The sequence below is a fragment of the Piliocolobus tephrosceles genome, chromosome 1 (assembly GCF_002776525.5).
Source record: "Piliocolobus tephrosceles isolate RC106 chromosome 1, ASM277652v3, whole genome shotgun sequence".
NCBI lineage: Eukaryota > Metazoa > Chordata > Mammalia > Primates > Cercopithecidae > Piliocolobus > Piliocolobus tephrosceles.
Genome location: NC_045434.1, coordinates 37,691,144 through 37,701,490, shown reverse-complemented (window position 1 = coordinate 37,701,490; position 10,347 = coordinate 37,691,144). Strand labels below are relative to the sequence as shown.

General features: G+C 49.6%; 1 pseudogene across 1 annotated transcript; it reads left to right on the top strand.

Moving 5' to 3' along the window:
* Window positions 1-1,040: 1,040 nt before the first annotated feature.
* Window positions 1,041-2,012, top strand: LOC111536963 (annotated as a pseudogene). The gene has a single exon (XR_002729869.2). The product of XR_002729869.2 is annotated as a 40S ribosomal protein SA-like (transcript).
* The last annotated feature ends 8,335 nt before the right edge of the window (window positions 2,013-10,347 follow it).

Sequence of the window (10,347 nt, the reverse complement as noted above, 5' to 3'; positions counted from 1 at the left end):
ACAAAAATTTAGCTGGGCATGGTGGTGTGCACCTGTAATTCCAGCTATAGGGGGCTGAGGTGGGATCACTTGAGCCCAGAAGGTCAAGCCCAGTGCAGTGAGCTGTGAGCATACTACTGCATTCTAGCCTGGGTGACAGATCAAGACTCTGTAAAAAAAAAAAAAAACCCTGGGTGCAGTGGCTCATGCCTGTCATCCCAGCATTTGGGAGGCTGAGACAGGCAGATCACCTGAGCCCAGGAGTTCAAAACCAGCCTGGGCAACACTGTCTCTATAAAAAGATCTTGTTTTTTTTTGTTGTTGTTTTTTGGGATGAAGTCTCACTCTCTTGCCCAGACTGGAGTGCAGTGGTGTGAACTCAATTCACTGCAACCTCCTTCCACCTCCCAGGTTCAAGCGATTCTCGTGCCTCAGGCTCCCGAGTAGCTGGGATTACAGGCATCAGCCACCATGCCCAGCTAACTTTTGTATTTTCAGCAGACAGAGGGTTTTGCTGTTGTCCAGGCTGGTCTCAAATTACTGACTTCAAGTGAGCCACCCATCTCTGCCTCCCCAAGTGCTGGTATTACAGGCATGAGCCACCACGCCCAGCCTCTATGAAAAGTTTTAAAGTTAGCCAGGCATATTGGCATGTGCCTATAGGCCCAGCTACTAGGGAGGCTGAGGTGGGAGGATTACTTGGGTCTGGGAGATCGAGTCTGCGGTGACCTGTGGTCACATCACTACACTCTGGCCTGGGAAACAGATGGAGACCCTGTCTCAAAAAAAAGAAACAACAACAACAAAAACTAGTGTTGTAGGGTTAGATACTAAACACTTTAAACTTTCCCGAAAGTTTTTTCAACAGGGTTCTTATCCTATCCTCAAAGCATTGTTTTCAGGTAAATGGAGTTAATATGACTCTAGCTGCACAGGTTGGGAAACTGGCCAGAAAGAGTCCCATTACGTTGAGAAAGATATGTTAAAAGTGGGTACAAGGCCTTTCCACGCTACCTACAGAGGGGTCCATACGGCATTGTTCTGGATTCCCGTCATAACTTAAAGGGAAACTTTCACAATGTCCAGAGCCCTTGATGTCCTGCAAATGAAGGAGGAGGATGTCCTTAAGTTCCTTGCAGCAAGAACCCACTTAGGTGGCACCAGTCTTGACTTCCAGATGGAACAGTACATCTATAAAAGGAAAAGTGATGGCATCTGCATCATAAATCTGAAGAGGACCTGGGAGAAGCTTCTGCTGGCGGCTCGTGCCATTGTTGCCATTGAAAACCCTGCTGATGTCAGTGTTCCTCCAGGATTACTGGCCAGAGGGCCGTGCTGAAGTTTGCTGCTGCCACTGGAGCCACTCCAATTGCTGGCCGCTTCACTCCCGGAACCTTCACTAACCAGATCCAGGCAGCCTTCCGGGAGCCACGGCTTCTTGTGGTTACTGACCCCAGGGCTGACCACCAGCCTCTCACGTGGTATCTTATGTTAACCTACCTACCATTGCTCTGTGTAACACAGATTCTCCTCTGCGCTATGTGGACATTGCCATCCCATGCAACAACAAGGGAGCTCACTTGGTGGGTTTGATGTGGTGGGTGCTGGCTCGGAAGTTCTGCACATGCGTGGCACCATTTCCCATGAACACCTGTGGGAGGTCATGCCTGATCGCTACTTCTGCAGAGATCCTGAAGAGATTGAAAAAGAAGAGCAGGCTGCTGCTGAAAAGGCAGTGACCAAGGAGGAATTTCAGGGTGAATGGACTGCTCCAGCTCCTGAGTTCACTGCTACTCAGCCTGAGGTTGCAGACTGGTCTGAAGGTGTACAGGTGCCCTCTGTGACTATTCAGCAGTTCCCTACTGAAGACTGGAGTGCTCAGCCTGCCACAGAAGACTGGTCTGCAGCACCAACTGCTCAGGCCACTGAATGGGTAGGAGCAACCACTGAATGGTCTTAAGCTGTTCTTGCATGGGCTCTTAAGCAACATGGAACAATGGTTGATGGAAAATAAACATCAGTTTCTAAAAAAACAAAAAACAAAAAAAAAGGGGGGTAGAAGAGTTCATGTTTCCTGACTGCTCATCCAGTGCTCCTTCTAATGTACTCCTCGCCTCCAAAAATTTGGCCTTGTTACTCAGAAACACCCAGCTAACCAAATAATACTGTCACAGGGGCCCCTTTCAGAGAAAAGACGTGGACACCAAGTCAGAACCAACACTGCATTTTAATGCTGAGCTAACATGTTTCTTCTTGCAAGTCACTGGTCTCGAAAATATCACCAAACTTGTTTTTTCTTTTTTTGAGACAAGGTCTCACTGTCTTCCAGGCTGGAGTGCAGTGGCATGATCACTGCTCACTGCAGCCTCTGTCTCCTGGGCTCAGGTGATCCTCCCACCTCAGCCTCCCAAGTAGCTGGGACCACAGGTGCATGCCACCCTGACCAGCTAATTTTTTGGTATGTTTTGCAAAGATGAGTTTCACCATGTTGTCCAGGCTGGTCTCGAACTCCTGGGCTCAAGGGATCCACCTGCCTTGGCCTCCCAAAGTGCTGGGATTACAGACATGAGCCACTGTGCCTGGCCATCACTAAACTTCTTAATAAAGACTCAAAACATTTCTAATATTAAACACTGAAATAAATGTGAGCTATGCATACATTTAAGAAGGATTAATCAAAATAAGATATTCACCTACTTTCCATTTCAGGGTTGAAACCTATCCCAGCAGCTCAGGGCACAAAGTGGGAGCTGACCCTGGAGAGGCCGCCATTCCATTGCAGGTCACACTCACAGCCCCACTCGCTCAGACTCGGATCATGGAGACATGCCAATTCACCCAACACATGCATCTTTAGGATGTGGGAGGACACCACAGTACACAGAGAAAGCCAGGAGGAGCTGCTGTAGCTGGCTGGCCAAATTTGGTCACACTCATCCTAAGCCCCAACTCTCCTTTCCAGCTGTCTGATCCTCCCATACTCCAGGCCCACGGTCCACCGAGTGTATGAATTGTGTCCTTTATCATAATGGTTTTCAAAGTGTGGTTCCTGGACCAGCAGCATCAGCATCTCTTGGGGACTTGAAATGCAAATTACCGGCCCATCCCAGACCTGCTGAGTCAGAAACTCTCAGAATAGGGCTCAGCAATCTGTGTTCATCACGCCCTCCAAGTGATTCTGATGCTCTCTAAAGTGTGAGAACCACTGCTTTCTCATGATGTTTGCAAGAATCTGAGCAAAGAATACTTTGTCCAGGGCAGAGAGGCCAAGGCCAGCAGCGGGTAATTGGTCTAACAAGCCAGGCTTCCTGGTGAACACCCTACAGCTTGCAACAGGTGCTAGAGGGCCCCGCCCACTAACAACTACAACAGAGGCATCCAGAAATGCTGAGCCAACAATTCTCACCGACATCTCTCCTAACTGGGAGTGGGATTCAACAGAGGTAGAGATGCTCTTCCCCAAGAGTGTGGTGAAGCTGGGAGAGAGGGGCAGTGAAAAGAGAAAGAGCAATAAGGAAAGAATACGGGAAAAGCTGGGCGCAGTGGCTCACGCCTGTAATTGCAGCACTTTAGGAGGCCAAGGTGGGCCGATCAGCAGAGGTCAGGAGTTCAAGACCAGCCTGCCCAACATGGTGAAACTCTGTCTCTACTAAAAAATACAGAAAATTAGCTGGGCATGGTGGCACATGCCTGTCTGCCTATAATCCCAGCTACTTGGGAGGCTGAGGCATGAGAACTGCTTGAACGCGGGAGGCAGAGGTTGCAGTGAGATTGTGCCGCTGCACTCCAGCCTGGGTGATGGAGTGAGACTATGTCTCAAAAAACAAAAAACAAAACAAAACAAAAAAAAGAATATGGGAAAAATGGCTTCTCAAGGAACCAGCGACTTGCAAGAGGAAACATGTTAGCTCAGCATTAAAATGCAGTGTTGGTTCTGATTTGGTGTCCACGTCTTTTCTCTGAAAGGGGCCCCTGTGACAGTATTATTTGGTTAGCTGGGTGTTTCTGAGTAACAAGGCCAAATTTTTGGAGGCAAGGAGTACATTAGAAGGAGCACTGGACAAGCAGTCAGGAAACATGAACTCTTCTACCCACTTTTAACATACCTTTCTCAACTTTATGGGACTCTTTCTGGCCAGTTTCCCAACCTGTGCAGCTAGAGTCATATTAACTCCATTTACCTGAAAACAATGCTTTGAGGATAGGATAAGAACCCTGTTGAAAAAACTTTCGGGAAAGTTTAAAGTGTTTAGTATCTAACCCTACAACACTAGTTTTTGTTGTTGTTGTTTCTTTTTTTGAGACAGGGTCTCCACCTGTTTCCCAGGCCAGAGTGTAGTGATGTGACCACAGGTCACTGCAGACTCGATCTCCCAGACTCAAGCAATCCTCCCACCTCAGCCTCCCAAGTAGCTGGGACTACAGGCACATGCCAACATGCCTGGCTAACTTTAAAACAAGAAATATTCCATAGGAACTTAACTCTTGTTTATATCAATTATTCTGTGGTAAAATTGATTTCAGTATGTCATTTCACTTAAAGTCGCAGTTTCCAAGAACCCATCGATCACATTAGCTGAGGACTTACCGCACACTGAATGTCTGCATATGCAAGCAATATATACGTGTGACTATTTCAATGCTCATCCCCAGATGAATGTAACAAACAGGGAATTGGGCGCCTAGAGATGATTGGTCCTGGCAATTTAGGCCACAATTCTCTCACTGCAGGTCTCCCCTTCAGTTTTCACTCTCTCTCCCTACCCCTCTCAGCCACTTCCCTCCAGAGAAAGTTCCCAGCTCTTCGGATGGCTCTGCTTGAGCCTGCACAACCAGTAGCTGCCTAGGGGGCAGGGAAGGGAGGTCCGCGGTGGGGGGCCGGGGTGCAGCAGTGAGAGGAGCCTCGGGTCTCTAACTGCAACTGACCACAAGGTGCAGAGACCTAAGGGTGGGCAGGTAAGTTCAGGGACTTGCTAGCCAGGTGGGAGCAGGCCTTGGGCTGCCACCAAAAGGAAGGAGCAGGGCAGGGACCGGGAGGTGGAGGGGCTGTGCACACAAAGGCACAGCACCAGCCGCAGCGATCATCTGCTGACAATTGCCTCTCTCCCCTCCTGGGCTCCTTCAGAAGGCCCAGCCAAAGCCAGATGTCTGCTGGATTTCCAAGAGGGCAGGAATCTAGTCCCTTGGGAGGTGCAGGAGGGTGGCTCTGGGAGATGGACCACCTCTGTGGAGGTGGAGGCACCCAAACATTCACCCTGACACCAACCTCCCCTTTCCATGCTCGTCTTAGGGTGGTGGAGGCTGCAGAGAGAAAGAGAATCCCCCTGCAAATCAGCAAGCATGACTGTCCCCAGCTGGCTGCTGAGGCTGCCAGGGAGGGTGGGAAGCAGAGGTCTCACTGCTCAAAGATAAAACACCATGAAAGCTGACCCAGCCCTTCTGAGTCATTTCCCAAGATCTTCCCAGGAGTCAATGGGCTTAATGTGCCTAGAACCAGCCTTACCTGTAGGCTGAAGAGGCATATCATATATAAATAAAGGGGGAGCCATGCAGCTCCCCTACCCCCAAATCCCTCTCTCAACTCCCATAGGAAGGCCAGAAATTGTACTCTCGCTTTTCACGGCTATGGGCTGTAAGCTACTTTGGACATGGAGTACATGAAGATATTTCCCTGCAGCAAAAGGATGCCACCCAGGAAAGGCTATGGGGTTGATAGGAAAGAAGCAGGAGACAGAAAGAGAACTTGAGAAGTCACCACCCCATCCTCTCCCCCACTGAAAACATTTCCTACCAGCATGCTGGAGAAGCATCTTAAACACGCTGCCCTCGGCCCCTGTGAGCAACATGTTTGGCCTCCTCCCTGCCTCCACATCCTCCACGCCTGTGCTCCTGCCCGCCTCCCACCTGTCAGGCGTGTTGCAAGACTCCATTGACCAATGTTTACAGAATGCTCCAAAGAGAACGATCCAGTTGCCAAACCCCTGAGTCATCTGGCCTAGTCACCCTTTGCTCCTCTGGCTTGGCTGTCCCACCAGAGCAGAGATCATGCTCACCGGCATTTGTTCACAAGGCCTCACCAAGAGGCCAAGCAGGCTTCCCAGACCTGCCTTTTTATAGCAATGGGAGGGAAGAAAAGAAAGAAACCCTTTAGTGAGTGCCTGCTATATGCAGGGACTGAATCAGACACTCTCACACATATTGAATTATCAAATATTACAAAAAATCTTATGTGGTAGGCACTGGTATTCATTTTTCAGCTGAAGAAACAGAAGCAGAGAGGTGAAATGGTTTGACTCAAAAATAGAACTAGTTAGTAGCAGAGCCAGGAGTGGAACCTGATTGCTTCACCTGAGTTCCCCAAAAAGCAGAGCCTGAGACAAAGGCTTATGTGCAAGAGTGCGTTTGGGAATACAATCCCAGGAGGCAGAAACAGGGGACAGAGAGTCAATACAGGGATTCACTATGAAGCTGTCTATGGCTAAGGGTCAACTGGTAACCAACCCTGCAAGACCATCTGAGGAAACTGAAACTCAAGATGATCAACCAGAAGAATGGGGGGAAGCATTCATCCACAAGGTATGAACTCCTCCGTACTTCTGAGTTGTACATGCACAAAGCTGGGAATCCTGCACAGAACTGGCCACAGGAGCAGAGGCTGGAAGATTTCAGACAGAGAAGACTTGAAGTGGTCCATAAGGGCTGTGCACTAGACACAGGTCCCACCACAACTCCCCCCTACACCATCCTAAGTACACTGAGGAACTTACACAAGGTCACTGGGGCACTCAGGGGAGGAGCCACACGTGAATCACAGCTCATGATTTCCATGCATTCATTCAACAAATATTTATTGCAGGCGCACTATGTGCTAGACATTGAGGTTCAGCAGTGAATGAAGAAGGCAAGATCTTTGCTCTCACGGAGCTTAATTTCTAGTGGGGTTGGGGAGGACATGGACAACCGGTAACTAAACAAATAAACAAGTGAGGACTCAGTATCAGGCACAGTGCTAAGCACTGGGAAATCCCAGAAGAAATTATTTGTTTCTTAGGAAGACAAAGGAGCTTGGCCAGGCACAGTGGCTCACACCGGTAATACCAACACTTCGGGAGGCCGAGGCAGGGGGATCACCTGAGTCAGGAGTTCAAGACCAGCCTGACCAATATGGCAAAGCCCTGTCTCTACTAAAAATACAAAAATTAGCCAGGCATGGTTGCACATGCCTATAATCCCAGCTACTTGGGAGGCTGAGGCAGGAGAACCACTTGAACCTGGGAGGAAGAGCTTGCAGTGAGCCGAGATCGTGCCACTGTACTCCAGTATGGGCAACAAGAGCGAAACTCCATCCCGCCTGCCCCCAGCTGCTGCCAAAAAAAAAAGGAGCAAATGATCACAATCTAATATGATAACTGCTGTGACTGGGTTGACTGGGAGAACAGAGAAGGGACCTCTTACCCCAGACTGGGGAGACATGGGACATCAGGAAAGTAACTCTGGAAAAGACGAGCCACAAGCTCTTTCAAAGGCCTCACAGGAAGAGCCAGGCATCTCTGGATTGGGAGAAGGGAAGGATATGCTCCAGGGAGAGTGAACAGCATGGGCAAAGACACAGCAGAATGACAGTGGACCACCCTCTGGAAAACTACAAACACTTCCATGTGTTTGGACTAGAAGGTGCCATGCATGTGGGATGGTGTCAAAAGATGAGGCAGGAGAAGAAGGCAGGGAATGGACCACAAAGACTTGAATGTCTAGTACTGGAGGATTTTAATTTAATCCTGAAAGTGAAGGTGAGCCTCTTTTCACCCTCTAAGCTCAATTAGCTCTTGAACATGTCAGCTAAGGATGAAGATAAAACCAAACAGTCCAACACAGAGGTTGACAGGTGGAGACAGGAAATGCAGGGAGCCGCACAGGGAAGGCTCAGTGGCCTTGGAGTATCCACAAATGGCCAGATCTGAGTTGCCGGAGTTACACGTTGATCACTCAACTCTCAGAACTTGATCATGCACACGGGCATGGGAGCTCCCTCTTGGTCACTCTAACTAGTGCAATGCACTTCAGACCAGTTCCTCTGGGGCTGAAGAGTCCATTCTCTGCCCCAACTCTTTCAGCTTCCAGCTCAGCCCCTCCCCTCCACAGCCTTACCCATTGCAGGGTAACTCCCAAGTGTCTGGCATTGAGGACCCTGGGTTCAGGCCAGGTGCCTCCGGCCCTCATTTGGCTTGCGAATGATACCTGCCAGGGCTTTCTAGCTGAACCTCACCAGTGAGAGCTAACACCAGAAAAGCAACTGGCATCTGGCTGCCTCTCTTGCAGAGGGTTGTCACATCCATCATCTGGGCAGGAGAAGGGCTCCCTGCAGCTCACAACCACATCCCACAATTCCCCTGCAGAGCCCTTGTCAAATGGAGCCCCTGGCTTCTGTTCATTCTTCAAAGCAAAGAACCCTGAGGTGATCTGAATGCAGACAGGAGCAAAACTCCCAGAAGCAGCCTTCCTATTCTCATATTCAAGGTAAACTAAAATCTCATTCCAGCTCCCATCTACCTCACAGAGGTTCCCAGATATACCAGGCCACAGTGTCAGGTTCTATGGTTCAGACAGGCCCTATGGTTCAGAGATGGCTGAGCACCTCTACCCTGCAGTCAGGACCAGGGGGACAGCTCCAGAGTCCTTCTCACCACGGATGAAGGGCAGACAGCAAAGAAGGCTTCTAACCCTAACCCCCGTGTTTGTTTTTTTCCTCCCTGGACCTGTCCCCATCCCCATTATTCCCTGGTTGCAGATCTCATTCCTTCAGGCTCCTGGTCTGTGCTAGGTGGCCCTTTTCTGTGCCTGCTGCTCTGCTCCTTACAGCACACAGTCATCAGGGGTGCAGAGGCGGCATTTGCATTTCAATGAGTATCCAAGATCATGCCTCAAAACTAGACCAATGTCCCCAAAGAAGCTACAGGCTAGAAGAAGACATGGTTAGGGTCATGTGAGTGCCTGCTCCTCCTCCTAAGACCCTTCAAATCACACCCAGGTCCCTCCCAAGCTATAAGAAATGATCCCCTGAAGGACATTCTGGGCATAAGATTCTGAGAGTGTCCACAGCTGTGGTAGAGGGAGGTTATCCCAGGACACACAGAGACATAAACCAACAAAGCAGAGGTTTCCATCCCTGAAGATGCTAAGGAGTCTAATGAAACTGACTTCTGAGTTGCACCCCTGAACAACTGAGCCAATCAGAATCCTTGAAAGGGACACATTCATTTCCCCAGACATTCACCATCCTGCAGTGGTCACTTCCACCCCCTCCCCACAGTTCTCTCTGACTTACAAATCCTGAGAGTCCCTACAGATACCTGGACTCTTTCCAGGGGGCTGCTGATGGGGATGGGGGCACTGAGCACTGGCCAGGGAAGGAGTTCTTGGGGTTCAGCAGGACTCCTTTTGCCAAAGATGGTAAACGAGAGATGGGTCCCAGGGCCAATTCCAGGCTGCCCAAGTATGGGAATCTTACCATTCTGCACAGTAGCTACGGCAAGCTCCCACCCGCTCCATCCCTAGGCACCTGGTAGATCTGTCTTCATGAGTCCAGGCTCCCAAACTGACATGTCTCATCTTAAAAGGACCGAGAGAGTAAATCTCCCAGTCGCTTCCTGGATCTCAGTGACAGATTTTTCTGATTCACCTCATTACCTCCTCCTACAGGGGCCCATTCATTTCCACCTCATTTTCCTCCCGGTTCTCATGCCTGCTCCATCCTGGCACATCCTGACAGGAGGGGCTCTATCCTCACTCAGCGTTCACCCTTGCAGACACAACCCCACACGCTCTGCCTTTCTCTCTGGATTAACACGGTTTCTCCTTTCTGCCCCGTCCTATCGATCAAAGTCCCTGGAAAACTTTAACCAGTATCTCAGGAAGAAACAAATCACAGGGCACTGGTGTAAGAGAATGCTGACTGTCTGGTTTTGATGGGGTGGTAATGTGGGGCAGGACCACTCATTCTGGCCTAGAACCCCCTTCCTGTTTCATTGTATTCCAAGTGTTAGTGGCCTCTGCAAAGATCTTAAACTCCATTGTTCATACCTCTGAATCTCCTACGGTGTCTAGCAGAGCTGCAGTACAAACTATACACTCAATAAATATTTGATGAATGGAATCCCTAGTAAAGCTCAAGCTATCCATCACATGCTGCCTAGGGTCATTAGTATATTTCAAAATTGCAGAATCTTGAAGTCAGAAGGGACTGTGTGGGCCATCAGTTCACCCCTACCCAGCACAGGAACACACACTGCAGAATTTCTGACAGGCAAACTTCCAGCCCAGGCTCCTTGACCATCTCCATGACTAGGAATGCCCAAGGAAGCCCAGCTC